Source organism: Sceloporus undulatus, chromosome 5 (assembly GCF_019175285.1).
Source record: "Sceloporus undulatus isolate JIND9_A2432 ecotype Alabama chromosome 5, SceUnd_v1.1, whole genome shotgun sequence".
Taxonomy (NCBI): Eukaryota; Metazoa; Chordata; class Lepidosauria; order Squamata; family Phrynosomatidae; genus Sceloporus; species Sceloporus undulatus.
The window spans coordinates 48322284-48338547 of NC_056526.1; the positions used below are offsets into that span (position 1 = coordinate 48322284).

General features: G+C 38.0%; 1 protein-coding gene across 3 annotated transcripts in view; it reads left to right on the forward strand.

Moving 5' to 3' along the window:
* The window catches only part of MGAT4C (MGAT4 family member C), a 472680-nt gene that overhangs the window by 278678 nt on the left and 177738 nt on the right, over positions 1-16264 (forward strand). The window lies entirely within an intron of this gene.

The following is a 16264-nucleotide window of genomic DNA, read 5'->3' on the forward strand; positions in this document are numbered from 1 at the left end:
AAAACTGTGTGGGAAAGGGAGCTGTATTTAGAATCTGGAGGCTTCTTTGTAGTTTAAGATGTAGCCTTTGTTAATGGAAGGGAGGTTAATGTTTAAAGAGAAAGAGGGTGAAAAAATTTGCACGTGTGTCTTGTGTGTGTTTGCTGGGGTAAAATTCTACTTTGCAGTATACAATAGCATGGCTAGCTTAATGGATGATTCACTAAAGATTTAACAATATAGTGACAAAGCTGCAACTCTGTTCAATAATTTATTGCATTCCCCCTTTCTTTGTCTAGATTTTAAGCATTTAAGGAAAGAAAGCAGAATGGAATTGGTTTTGCCGCTATGTGTTTGTGAGCAAGAGGAGAGAATTTTACATTAGATCAAACTTTTAAAATGCTCTTGAGTAGTTTAGAATCATTATCTACTGCTGTGACACAGACTAATGCTGTGATTGTTACAATACTGGAAAAAGTTGTATCCACTTTGCCCTTTTGTAAAGGCATACCGAGCAGAGTAAAATGTAGTATGTGCAACCTGATATTAGAAATAAAATGTTGATCCCTCCTATGAGTGTGTGTATGTGTTTCAAGGGGATAAGTACTTTCTTTGTCTGGTATAAAAAGACATAACTATACCCATCATGTCAAGAGTAGAGCTGTTCTTCATCTCTTTAGTTGTTCTCTGTGGGATCCTACTTGTATATCCTTCCTTTTTTTGCAAGAGAGTAAGCACATGTAAAGCTCCTGAACTGATGTGGATTTAGGAGATTAGCAATGACACTGACTCTGACAAATCAGATACAATAAGGGGTTTAATTGACTGAGGGAGTTGAAGGGCTACTGTATGAACAATCCAATAATTCGTTTAAGTGGTCAAGCAGTATACATAATGAGGAAGAAACTAAACAATAAGCTGAGATTAATAGAAAAGCATGGCAACAATTAAATATATGGGAATGACTGAAATCCACTGAAAATTTGGCAGTTAGCATCTAGCTGGGTTTATATTTTAGTGATCTGTGAAAGTAAATTAAAAAGTTCTGTTGCAAGCATTTGTCAATTTATGAGTACATGCCATTCATAACTGTACTGCCATTGGACTAGCCATCTCAGATTTATGTCAAAGTATTCATTTGATTAGGGGTTTTACTTCACAAGTGTTACTAAAAAGATAGTTGGTTTGTTAGCAGTCATGTACTGTCAAACTCTTTTCTATCTTAGAGGTGTTTTTCACAGCAATCCGTATACATCTGATGTAGCTGGTAGCTGTTCGAGTGCATGCAAGCCCACATAGTACCAAGTGTGAATGAAGTAGTAGGTGTATAATATTCCAGATAGTTTTAGATGGTGGCAAAAGTTTTATTTACTTGACTCTCTACATTATTTTCAACAATAATAATCAGAGTAATAATCCAAACACAAAAAGTAACAATAAAAAGTGCTATTAGAAAAAGTAATAAGCAGCAAAGGGACTTATCACTGATGATTTAATAAAGAAGACTCACACAGCTATGAAATGGGCAGAAAGAGGAATATATAGGTTGAATTTAGGTGTGGGGACAGGAGATTGCATGACTGTTTAATTATATTCTCAGATAGCTGGCTTTAGTATGGATGGATATGTCCCCACTGTTTAACAACAGCATGATCTTCAACAATCATCTAGAGATGGTAAGGTGGAATGAAATCTCTATTGGCTTCAAAAGTGCATGGGAATATGACAGTTGCCACTTCACATCCAAGTGGAGCCACTGCAGATCTTAACATAGCATATCAGATACTCCCTCCAATCAGTGGCTAAGCCACATTGTTGTTCATTGCCAAACTGAATTTTCTGCCCACCACAAAAATTACTTATATGTGTTTATGTATGTGTGTACACATATGCATGTACATACACAAACCAATATCCAGGCCAAAACTACTTCAGTGTGGACTGTAGTTAAACACGGCAAGTAGCTAAAATAGCTAATCATCAATATTAAAATGTTGTATATTCCTTAAAATTCAAAGAAGATAAATATGTTACTGAAAACATCAAGTGTGTCATACTACATCTTTTACTTTAGTCAAATTATCACTCCAAACTCTCCTCTTATCAATGAATCCTTTGTCACAATTCCTTCTTTCCATACTCTATTGTAACTAATTTTGTGAACAGTTCTAAGTGTGTAACTGAAATTATTTCACCTGCTTGCTCCAATTTATCTTACGTTCGCTTCCTTCCTTTTCCTCCATTATTTACATTGTGTATGGATATATCCTTTATATTCTGCAGTACTATCATCATGCACATTAATGGCACATTATCAACAACTATCACATACTCAGCACCATCACTACCACCATCTCATGCCCAAGATGCCCTGAGGATTATCAGAGCTCAGCATGAAGCTGCTGAGATAGTAATTTAAATAGTTTAACAAGTTTGTCATAACTGGGCTGCTTCCTAAGCATGTTAGCTCACTGTTCTCTTTGGATCCATAAACATCTGAGGACAACAGGCTGTTTCAGTTCTTCCCCATCTGAGGGCAGAGAGAGGAAAGTCAATTTTGAAAGGGAAAAGAAACTGATTTTACAGTCCTGCTCCTAGGTACTGCTGAAAGTTATGCTTCCCTTAGGTGTGTCTAAGCATTCAACCTAGATAGATGCAGACCCAATAGTGGCATAAATGTAGTTATTTCAACTAGAGAAGACCCATTTGGATCAATGGAATATAATTAGATGTTCATCCACCATTCAACAATTTATTCAGTGGGTTTATTTAACCATCATTTCACCATATAATGGGGATTAGCTAATAGGGTTCAGGTCAGCTGTTGTATGGGTGCTTGGACATTAACTGAAAAGATATGAAGGTTGTTTTTGGTGTATTTTTGAGATGTTCATCTAGAAACACTTATAAAGCTCTCATAATCAGGAAACCTGATATGGGACAACCCCTGACCTCAGGCACTTTGTAAATGTGTTTAGCTGAATGTGACTACAAATCCATATGAAGATAGGTTAAGTATATGAAAAAGTGAAAGGCACAGTGAGGTTTGGAGAAGGGGCTGAAATGTTGGCTCTCAATATGTCTGCACTTTGGTTCTAGACATATTACAGATAAACAGTTGCACATACATCTTGTCTCTTCAACACTACAGTTTTGCCATCAGTAGTGGGGGGAAATGAAGTATTCCATGCATGAATCAGGGCAGATCCATAAGATTCAGTGGTCTATTATTCCCAGAAAGAAGGGGAGAAGCTAAAAAGTGGGGAAACAAAGAAAAGCACTACTCTGCACTCCTGCTCTGCTTGTGTGAGCCTTTTAGGGCTTTGGATAATATGGCTCTTCTTCTGGACCTCTTTTGAGTTTTCCACCTGCTGGTAGGATTTTTCTGCCTATCTATCTATACCCTACAGTCCTCTATCACCATCATGACTATCAGTGTCATGCCACTATCCCAAAAATCTTCACAAATGCTGAATTTATACTCCGGACCTTAAATTTTGACAATGACATAACAGAGATGTTCTGGTTCTATTTGTTTTGTTTTTTTAATTGAAGTGAAGGAAAATTATATGGGTCTCCAGATACATCTGGACTGCAACTCCCATCATTCCTTATCATTGGTTAAGGCACATTAGACTGCATGATTCCTACCCTGATCTACATGATTGCATGGACAAATTTAAAAACAATAAGGTATGATATAGCCTAGCTCTCTGGTGTACAATTGCAAGGTTTGAAAATAACTAGTAGCAAGAAATGAGTTATGTATGATGAATCCCTTTTTGGGGAAACAATTAAGCCATAACTATTACATCATATTTGTAACATAATGAGGGATGATATGGCTTCTTTTGTTGTGTACCTATGCCTTCTTGAATTACTTGCATATAGAGATGTAAATCTTCACTAAGTTTTTCTCTCTCTCAAAGGCAGCAACAAGTAATTTTAGCATTTTTTCCCCTCACTTCAAAAATCACACAATTTCAGAGCTGGAACTTATTCTGGGCAAACATCGTATGTGGTTGTTTTACAAAGAAAACAGCCTTTTCTATGCAGGAAAAACATTTTTAACAGAAAATAAATATCTGTACAGGAAATATTATAATTTGTTCAGCAAAAAGAAAAAAAAAGATGTTTCCTTCACAGAAAACTCTGCTTTCTGTGCAAATCAACCAAAAGGGAATTTTGTGAAGAGGAATCTCTGAGAAGAAAATTTCTTTTTCTGTACAAAGCAACCACATGAGAATTTTGCACAGAATAAGTCCAGTACTTTAAAGAATCTCAAAAGTTCATCAGAGTTTCTTGGCACTCAAAAAACCCAAAACCCATTTGACTAATTTTTTTTTTTTGAAAATTTTAAAATATTCCTTTTGGGAAATTGTCAAATATTCCTTGTATAATTATGTGGAGGTGGTATGTGATATAACTATATGAAAGTGGTATGTGACATAACCCAGCAACCTGTAGCATTCTGATATTAAAAAAGAACATTGTCTGCTTCTAGTTACATTTAAATAAGGAGCATATAAATAGTTACTTTTAAATTTATACCTATAACAATAACTGCTAATGGGGAGGGGACTCATAAATAATAAATTTCCTTTTAAAGGTAACTTTCCATACTCTTCATGCAAGTACAATTGGCCCTCTGTTTTTATGGGGGATCCATTTTGGACACACACCTCCACGTGAAAACAGGGGCTCATGTTTATTCAAGGCCCATAGGCTTGAATGGAGTGAACACCTGTGCATGTGGCAAGGGTGCGTGCACCTGGCACGCTTGCCATTGCAAACAGCAGAGGTCACCCTTCACCATATATTTAAGGGGCGACTGTATAATCTATTGACCAGCTTTCTCCAGAAAACTACCAAGCTATGCTACAGAGCAGATTACTGTAAAAAGGAGCCACAGAGCAAATGTATGCATTCTGGATCATTCATTCATTCATTCATTCATCCATATAGTTGGAATACTCACTCAACTGGTCTGAACTGCATGAATCTGAGGAAGGGAACTTATACTATAAAATTATTTCCAAATTCTCTGTAATATGAGCAAAACCCATACTCAAAATCATTACAGAGACTAGTAATAGATTCATGGATATGGAAAATACTGCAATGACTATCTAGTCCAACCACTCCTATACAGATAACCAGTTCTAAAGCACTTCTTAGAGGTGACCATCTAATATCAGTTTAAAGCCTCCAATGACAGAGGGCTTTTCACCTTTCATGGTAGGCTATTCTACTGCCAAACTGTAAGGATGCTTGTTAGAAAGTAAGTCACACTGAATACATTGGGATTTAACTCCAAGGAAATTGTTTAGGTTCATGCAGTCAGTTTGTAGCCTTGTTACATCAACTTTTTCCAAAAAATACATCTTTGTAATAATATATAAAAAGCATAGGATACATAGCCTAAAAAGCTGTCATAAACCATAGAAGTAATGTGTAAAATAATGTTTTAACATCTAAAACAGAGAATATGTGTTAACAGGTGATCAAAAAGGGTTTTCTCTGCTATATTTCTCTTTCTATAACACTTTCCTAGAGAGAGGGGATTAAAAATAACCCACTTGGACTTTGGCACCTGTTCTGCCTCCTACTGAATTCACAAATTGCAATCTCCTATACTGGCAGTTAATGAGAAAACAACCTGACCAGGTACGCTCTCATTGTGCTTCTCTAGTATTTTTGCTTCTTTCCTCACATTGATGGAAAGTCCTATTTAGATATCAGCCTGAATGCAAGGAAGGATAAATGAGGGGCTGTACATACATCCCCCAAGGGGCAGCAGGATGCCACCCCTTTTCACACTGGATTGGAGCTGCGGCAACCTCACGCTGTGGCCCTGAACTGGTCTTTTGAGGGTACAAAAAGGAGCCACAAAAAGTAGCTCCTTTTGTGCCCTCAAAAGGGCACCATAGCCACATTGCCACAGCTATGCGGTCCTCCTTCAGTGCTGCGTTGTATGGATGCAGCTCTGGGGGCCAGAGTCGGGCATGCGTTGTACGGATGCTATGCCCTGACTCCGCCGTCATTCCAGCCTTAACGGATGGTGTGTACAGGGCCTGAATGATGGAGACATAGGCACTAGCACAGCCTGTCCCCAGAATATATCTGGCTTTCGCATTTTCCTACATTTTTGCACTGAAATGTAAAAAAAAATGAAATGACATTCTCACCTATCTCTAGTTAGGATTGCTCCAAATCTTAGCAAGTCCAGTGGTATAACATCCTGTTATTTCAGGTGTTATCACACCTGTTTTTTCAACACATTATGTAATATCCATGTACAGTACACCCGCATCATATGTGGGTGCACCATACGAGGCTTTCCGCTTACGCTGAAACTGTGCACCAGAAGAGGCAATGGTGTGTACGACCATGGCGTACACACCATGTCGTGCCTCATGCACAAGCCCCATTGTTTTGAATGGGGCTTGAACATACATATATTTCCCTTACACAGGGGTCTGAAATTGATTCCCCATGTAAGGGAAGGGCCCACTGTATGTGTTTAGAAGACAGAAGAGTAATTGCAACCTGAGTTCTGTTATGCCCTACTTTATGAAAGCATTGGGACCATTTTAGTTTTCTGATATGTATTTGACAGTAGAAGTCATACATAAATCATAAACCATAATCCTTTGTTTGAAAATATAGAGATGAAATTTAAACTATAACAGAAGAGAACCTACTTAAAGTGAAGGAAGTGGATATAATAACTAAGTGCTTATATTACTGTTATAGCTCTTTAGAATCACTAGACTGAGGTTGGTAACTTTTATTGGATTCACACTGTAGACTCTCCTTCCTGCTTGTACAGTGTCCATCAGTTTTCTTCCAGGGTTTGAAATATAATAAATATGTTTTATTACTGATTTTGTTTCCTGTTTAAATACTCAAGAGACTACCACCAACTTAAATTTTAAAATCCCAGTAATAACTCAAAGCAATTTTATTCTATGTTACCATCCTCTCTGCCTCTGTCTTCTTACTGGGGAGCGCTTGTTGAGCTCATTGTAGGGCAAAAGTAGAAAGTAGTAAGATAATCATCTTGTTGTGCAGACACGAGTATAATGCATTCCTTCCTTACTGCCCCTGCTAAATTACAGTTCAGGCTTCACATGGGAATCAGTCTGTTAGGCCTGCAAGCTTTCTCCTGGGGTATGGAATTTAAAAGAGAACACAAGCTGGAGTCAACTGAAAGGCCCATCATAACAATAACAACAACATGGAGTTTGACAATGGACTCAAGAAAGAACACTTTCTCTTTGGTCTGTTCTCATTTACTCTGGCCACTTTACTCAGTCCCCCGCCCCATCCAATCTTTACATACTTGTGGTCAGAAGATAGCCTTCAATTTAAAAAATGTAGAAGGAATTTAATCCTCATGACTGAGCCCAGTGATATGAGAATTTTGCCTTCCTTATCACATCAATAGTATATCGGTTAATAGCCTTGTTCTATAACTTCGTCACAACTTTAAATTTCAGTTGCTAGAAGTTTGGAGGTAGATTCATAGAGGAATAAAACAGATTTGGCTTCTCAGTGGTACCATGGGTTGTCAGTTCAGGGTACCAGCACAGCTCTGTGACTAGCACCCTTGACACACATCCAGATTGCAGGATGGACTCATATCATCTGTATACAATGTAGCGGGCCCAAGATTCACCATTCACTGTCACCATTATCTAAACATGTGCCCCAGTGATTTTCACCTTTGCCCTATGTCATGCCAATTCTCAAGCTATGCAACTAATAAAGGTTGCGTCCATTTTCAACCAGTTTCTCTACAGTTATTGTTCACATGACCATACTCTGCTACACACTGTTTGCCCAGTTCAGTTTGTGTGAATGAAACTAATTTGATTTGCATCAAAAATATATTCTTTATAGCTTTTGCCACTTATGATAAAGAGTTAGTCTGATGATAGTTCTTTATTAGAAATTGTATGAAGGCTGTGACATAAATATATTTATTTACACAAATCTAATTCCTTTTCACCATGATTAGCTACCACAGCCATTTACAACAGTTAACATACATTACAAAGATGTTATTTATTAATTTTTATTTCCTTTTTTAAAAAAAATATGTTCACTTTCAACAGAAAGATACCAAAAGTCAGCTGTTAGTCATATGTCTGTGTGGATTAGTATGGTAAAAACTGAAGGATAATGAAGATTTTCAACTCAGTTCTACCTTTGCTAATACAGTCGACCCTTCTTATACATGGATTTTTTTATACATGGTTTCAAGCATCCACGGTTTGAAAATGTTCAAAAAAGTATAAATTTCAAATATCAAATCTTGATTTTCCATTTTTGATAAAGGACACCATTTTGCTATGTCATTATATTTAATGGGACTTGCACATACACGGATTTTGTTATCCACGGGGGATCTTGGAACCAAACCAACGGCATATAGCAAGGGTTCACTGTATAGACCTGGTACACACCGCCAGGAAGTGATGTCCTGGTGGTGATAGTAGGGCTTAGAAGTGCACACCAACCACATGCTTCTGAGCCCTACTATGTGCAGATGGCACCATTGGGGCCACAGAGCTGCCGGTGAAGCTGCCCTGCCCCCAACCCGGATCGAAAAGGGGCGGGTGCAGGCCGCCCCAAAGGGCCAAAGCTGGAGCAATTAAGTTGCATAAAATTATAAGTTATTGAAAACAAGATGATCATTGGATGAAAAACAGCAGAGAAAAATTTATCAACTGTCTCCCATCTACTATGAGAACTTCCATATCATTGTGGATCAAGACTACCCACCAGCCCCAGGCCACATGCATCCCCTAAAGGCACTGAATATATTCCTTTCTCTAGAAAGAAAACTCATCTTGTGTAGGAAAGCAAGTGTTTTAAAAACATTGTCTCCCTACTGAAACAAAGGAGGAACAGGGCAAGAGTCTTCCCCATTCCCCTTGTCATTGGAGTATTCAGTTGCGGAGTGAGTGAAAGTTCACTGTAGCCCAGCTACTGCACTGATTATTCTATGTGCAAGGTAACCTTTCTGTGCCAATTATATGATATGTCAGGACATCTGCAAACAATTCATACACTGGCCTTTTACTTGCACATTCCTCCTGGCTGTGCAATCTCTACACTCCACATACAGTAAGTCTGGCATTTAGGATTGTTCTTCCCATCAGGAAAGAAATCTTCATATGGATGTTCAGGGCAATTTATATTAAATTGTGCACCTCTTTTCTCCTATATGTTGAAATTTCAAGGGTATTACCTTTAAAAAATCATAACGAAAGTACGTATCACTGAAGAAATGAGATGAAATTATGGAAATCACATAAGGAGCATTTTCTTCTTTTGCTTGTGGTGATAATGTAATTTACATCAACTGATAGTATTAAGGGAGATATAAGAAAGGTTCATCTTACAAAGACGTGCCATGGTTCAAATTCTTCCATAAATGACGAAAGTGATTCTGTTGTAGGTTTGTGTGGTTTTCTTACAAGATGTACCGCAGGACTTCTAGACGAAGAGGATGCATAATTTTGTCTTTCTGACCTCATGAGTTCAGATTTGTCATACAAAAACGCAATATCTACCTACTGTACATTCATGGTACTAATAATCTCATTGTCACTCTGCTACTTGATACTTCTGAATTTAAATGTTACAGAAGGGTATTACTGGCCATGACCCAAATGGTAAAGCTTTATCACAATACTTATGCCAGTCATGGATGCATAGGCTGATGCTTCCTTCTAGATCATTTCTAGGGATATAATTCTTCACTAAGTGTCTTCTTAAAGGTAGTGACAAGTAATCTCAGCAATCTTCTTCCCATTAGAAGAGATTTCAAAAACTGTTCATAATTCAGGGGAAATTCACATATGTTTGTTTTGCACATAAAACAGAATTTTCTGCATGGAAAATAACATTTCAATGCAGAAATTTTAATTCCTGTGCAGAAAATACTGTTTTCTATGTGAATCAAGCACATGTGAATTTTGTGCAGAATAAGTTGTGAACTGCAAAGATTCCCATCAATCCAGGATTCTTCTTGTCAGGGTTTCTCAGCACTCAGAAAACAAATAAAGGAGCTTATCAGATAAACTTTAAAAATGGCTCAAGTATCCCAGGCTGCAGCCGAGATGTGGGATGCAACTGGGGATTATTGCATGCTAAATCGCTGCCTAATCGCCACCCACCATCAGCCCGGGTCCAAGCCATGCTCCGTCAGCACTTTCTCGAAGTTGGAAAGCTTTCGGCCAAAAAAGTGCTGTCGGAGTGCAGCTGGGACCCAAATCGGACCCGGGCTGATGGTGGGTGGCAGTTTAGCATGCGATAATCCCCACCTCCATCTCATGTCCTGGCTGCAGCCTGGGACGCTTGAGCCGGTTTTAAAATTCATCTGATAAACTCCATATTTTCAATCATTTTATTAATATTTTTAAAATTCCTTCCATCCCTACTTATTTTTCATGAAGCTCCTAAGCATAGCTCTTTACCCAGAAAAGAAGGAAAAGACTGGTCGTAAACAGACTGGCACTTTGTGTCAGCCTGGGGCCGAATATAGGACTAGGTAGGGCTGGGCGCCCAGCTCTACCTTCTCCGTCCATGTGCCATGTTGGCATGCGCCCATCCACACGGGGTGCACCATGATGATGCACAGGCATCAGAGTGCCCAAACAGTGCTCCGTGGAAGGGGCATCATCCTGGTACGCGAGCGCCATAATTGCGTCTCTTCCAGGATGCTGCTTTCAGCAGCTTTTTTTTGCTCCCGAGAGGGAGTGGATCGTTGTCGCGCCATAGAGTCATGGAATCATACAACTGTAGAGTTGGAAAAGACCACAAGGGGAATCCAATCCAACCCCCTGCCATGCAGGAATTCTCAGTCAAAGTAACCTTGTCTACCTTTATCTTTCTTCCATCTCTTTCTTTCTATCACTCTTCTTCCTGTGGGCTACAGGAGGAAGGCTAACTTTCTCTTGTCTTTTCACTGAATGGATCACTTGCAAAGGTCTTTTGAAATTACCTTGAGGGTTTCATGTGGCCCTAAGGCTACAAGTCAACCATTGGTGGAGGTAAACCCCATCAATAATTTCTTACTGGTTGACTCTTTTCATTCCTAGGCTATCCTTTGGTTTGGAATTATTTAAACTTTACCTTTAATAGACTATTCATTGGTAGGACACAAATCAGAGTTGATCTATGACAGAAATATAAACTGTAATCTTAATTTGCACATATTTACCTTGAAGTAAGTCCCATTGGACTTGGTGAGGCTTACCTCTGAACAGATATGCACAGGTTTGCACTTGCACTGAGTCTTATTCCTTTCAGGATCATTTATGCCAAACTACTTCCCATGCAAGCTTTCTCTATAAAGACACAGCACTGTTTCTTCGATGGCTTTCAGCTGATGGAAGATACGTTTACTGCCAGTTCCTATAAGGTTTTGCTTCAATGACCATAGTGCTGCTATCAAACACTACTAAAGCACCACAAGGCAGAGCCAATTGTTTTCAATAACTGCTACGAAATCCTAAATGTGCAGCAATCACAGAAGGGAAAATAAATTCCTGGATTATTTGTAAGCACAACTTTGGAAATAGCCTATATATTTTTTTTTTAAAAAAAATAAATTTTAACCTACATTAATACATGATAATTTCACTAAAGTACTGGTAGATGTACAGTTGTCTTGAAATGGTTGTTGATAACAGAAGCTGAAGAAGTGGGGAGAACTCAATATGAAGTAAATACTGATTGTCATTCCAAATCTTGGTGTTCAAAATTAAATAAAGGAATCAGCAGGTGGTCATGATGAACTCAAATTGATATTGTGATCTAAGATAGATTTATTCCTGTTGTTAATAATGAACTAATACACCACAATAATCTAGTTTGGCAGAAGTTTTTATACCTTTTTATTGTGCTTAATAAAAGAAGAAAAATATTTTAAAAAGCTACAAAAATATCCATTCTTTTCTTCCCTCTCAACATTACACAATTTGTTCTTATCTTCCCTTTCTCTTACAATCAGTTCCTTCCCTTCTCACTTCCATATTCCTTACAGAATTGAGTCTATCCACCTTAATCTAGCCAATGTTTCTTCTATTTATTTACATCTTTCACTATTCTACCTATTGAATGTTTCTTCTATTACATCAGTGCTCTTCAGTTTGGCAGTGATTTGAGAGGCTAGTAAGAAATGGGGAGAAGTAGCAACTCTTTAAAGCAGTTCCAAGTCCTCTACTTGGTCCTATAAATTCACTTGTAATTCATTTCTCTTTTTTCCTCCAACTCTCTTTTTTCAACTGTTATTATTCTATTGCCAATAGAATAATAACATATACAAACTAGTTAGATGATTGAAGACAAATATTTTAGAGTATTGTGAGGACTTAAGGGAGTGATATGGCCACAGGAGTCATATAAGGGGGCTAGTGTGGCGTAGTGGATTGAGTATGGGACTATGATTTTAGAGACTAGGTTCAAATCCCACCTCAGCCACGGAAACTCACTTGGTGACCTTGGACGAGTCATATGCTCTCAGCCTCAGGGGAAGGCAATGGTAAACCTCCTCTGAACAAATCTTGCTAAGAAAACCCCATGATAAGTTCACCTTAGGGTCTCCATTAGTTGGAAATGAAGGTACACACACACACAGAGAGAGAGAGAGAGCCACTGGAGGAAGCCTTCCAAACCATTTCTAAAAACATTAATTGATGCCATTCATTGGTCACTCCTGTTGCTGCTTTGGTAACATATTTGAACAAAATGTATTTCCTATTAACTCCCAAGTCAGGTCTGGTGAATTCAGGGCAAACTAAAATGAGGCAAACTAATTTAGACAACTATTAGATACATTTATCTTCCAAATCATAATCCAAGAGACAATAACAATTTTATATTGTTCCTAAGCAGAATAAAATCTGTTTAAAACTAAAAATATGTCACCAATACAAGTCTTCTTCTGGAATATTGTCACAAGGCCTGGAAGGTGGGGCAGAAGCTAGGACTACTTTTTTTATCTTCCTGGTGATGGGGATACAGAAACTAAACATATAGAAAGACAAGGAGTGTGACATATTGTCCTCAGCAGCTTGGAGACATGTTCCCAGTCTCACTCCTAATGCTGCAAAGACAGTGGGAAAACACATTTATGTGCCCCAAGACAAATGGTGAATCAAGTCAAGTTCTTTCTTTAAATTGGAATAAAATTTCATGAATAGCATCCTTTATGTTCAGATGCTAAGCCAATAAAGCACAATGTTTTTAACCATGAATGAATGAGATGTGAGCGAAAATTTACAAGAGAAGGAAAAAAGAAGTGCTCCCATTTTATGATAACATTTGTGATAAAATGGTTATCCCATTTTAAACTAGTCTTTCTACAGTTTTTATATTGGGATATATTTTGTGTGGCTTTTATATAGAACAGAAATAGAAGGGAAATATGATTTAATGGCAACTGCTGTCATCTCTACTTATCTTGACTTTGGTTGTTGCCACACTGGAGAATTTTATCGGTTTGACACCACTTTTACTGTCATAACTCTTTCTTATAGATCCTGAAATTTGTAGCTTGGTGAGGCATCAGAGATCTCTGATAGATCAGGCTGAATTCCTCAATAAACTATAAATCCCAGGAGTCTGTATAATAGAGTTACAGCAGTTAAAGTGGTATCAAACTATTTTAATTCTGCAGTGTGGCTATACTCTTTGTGATGATTAAGGAAGCTCAGAGCTTGATATTTAGTGAGAGGGTGTGAGGGTTTTTTTGGTTGTTGTTGTAAATGCTCATTCTGACAGCACCTTAACTTTTAATGAGCAATTTTTATGTCGCCGCTACAAATATGACTAACATAAATTGTTTCATTAATGCACAATGATTAATTGATGCTTTACTGTGCAATCTTTATGCTTGTCTATTCAGACCTAAATCTAATTGGGTTTAATGGGGCTTATTCATAAAGAATTGTAAGTTGTGCAGACATGTGCCTTCAATACACACATATACACAGATAATTCATTCTACATTAACATAATGATTAATATACTGGCTGCATAGTACACTAGTATGTGCAGTGGTTTCAGCCTTGGACTACCGCTCTGGAGACCAGAGTCCAAATCTCCACTTGGCCATAGAAATCCACTGGGTGATCTTGGGATGCACACTCTCTCAGCCTCAAAGTAAGACAAGGGTAACTCCCCTCTGAATAAACCATGCCAAGAAAACCTGTGATGGTTTCACATGAGGGTTACCATGAGTCAAAATGATTTGAAGGCACTCAGTAACAACAAACATCTTTCTCTCTTGCTTTTATCTCAAATGTTTCTTCATCATCTTTGTCTGTTTTTGTTAAGAATCCAGTTTAAGTACTGAACATTGTAAATTGGCTGGATGAAGTGGCTCTTTCCATCCTGTTTTCCCCATGGAATCCACACTGGGAAATGATCAACAGAGGGTCAGGGAAACAACTGGATGGTTTACCATGAGGACGAGAAGGCAGAGAAGCCCCCTTCAGAGACCTCAGTTGTACATGTCCAAATCTGGGTCCAAATGTCTTCTCTTTAAGCATAAAAAGGTTATATTTTATTTTTCAATTTTATTTTGCCATATTAAATGACCTACAGCATATATGCAGTTACATATAAGGAAGATAAGCAGCTAGCTAAAGTACTCAGTAGGATCTGAAGCTGGATTATGAATGGTTTTTATTTGTATTCCTTCTGACATATTTTTCATAATTTAATAAAAGAAGAATTCAGTAAAAGAGTATTCCTAGGGACAATCACTCAGATTAAAAACAGCTGTCCACCACACTGCATGCTACACAAAGGCCATAGTTCAATGTGATGGCATATGCTTTGCATACAGAAGGGCCCAGATTCATTCTGTAATTTCTCTGAGTAGTTCTGGGAAAGAGTGAAACCATGAGAATGTAGGCTGTAATCTGACTCAGTGTAAGACGTATTCTTCTGTTCACAAAACACCTTTGTACATTACTTCATCACAACAACAAAATACTTCTAAGAGAAAATAAGTCTATGTCCAATTTCTACTTGCAGCTTTAGCTAGGAGAAGTGGCTGGAACACAGTGAATGGAAAACACAGAGTGAAAAAGGGCAAAATGTTAATTTGTTACAAATAAAGTGATTTGGTGTAGCATGCAACACCAGATCCAAGATAGATAGATATTGAGCAACACACCTCTCCATTCATGACACCCCTCCTAACAGTATAGCTGGTGGTGGGAGACATGGAAAGGCAGATGTATGGTCCCACATGGGTAAAAGTCATTGTATGGTCCCACTATCACCTGGAGTGAGGAAGATTCAATAGCCCTTGAAACTTCTAGAAGTCTTCAACCAAAGGTTCCTTAAGGAGATCCCTGAATTTGGGATATATAGCTTGGGTACTGGCTATCTGAAGGACCATATCTCCCTGTATGAGCCTGTTAAGATTTCATGATAATCTGGAGTGGCCCTCCTCTCTGTCCAATCACCTTCTCAGGCTGATTTGGTGGGGAAAAGGGAGAGGGCCTTCTTGGTGGCTGCTCCCAGACTTTGGAATTCTCTCTTTAGAGAGGCCAGGATGGCCCCGTCCTTGCTGTCCTTCCAGTAACAAGTTAAACATTTTTGTCCCACCAGGCCTTACAGATGGTTGAGGTTGGGCTCTTAATGTTATGTGGTGCTGGATTTGAAGGTTTTATGAGTTTGTATACAGTTTTATTTTTATTATTTATTTTTATTATTTTAATGCAGTTCAATATTCTTAACTGTTTAAATATGTACTGTTTCTAAGTGGTTTTTATCTTTTTAATTGCATTTTATTCTTTTAATCAGTGATGTGTACTAGTTTAATACTGTATTACTTTAATTGTATTTTAATGTTCACATTTGTATGTTTTAATTGTATTGTTTTTTTTTTCAATTTATAAGCTGCTTGGTGTCCCAATTTTGGACAGTGGGATATAAATAAACATAATAATAATCAATAATATCGGGTATACCGTTGCCAGCCACTCTCAATAAAACAGGGCATAGCATAATGTCAGAATCATCTAAAAGCAGTGAGAATAAGAAAACACAAGAAAGATTTAGAAATATACTCCACAGTCTAAAGTTGCAATAATCTTCATTGACCAGCATTGGGGTTTATCAGACAAGGGAAACTGGAAGTATAATCCAATGGCAATCCAAACGCAATCATGGGGTTTAACGTTATTGCGTGATAGCATACCACACGCAATTTCAGGCAATGGGAAGTCAGTCCGAACGCCATCATGGGGGT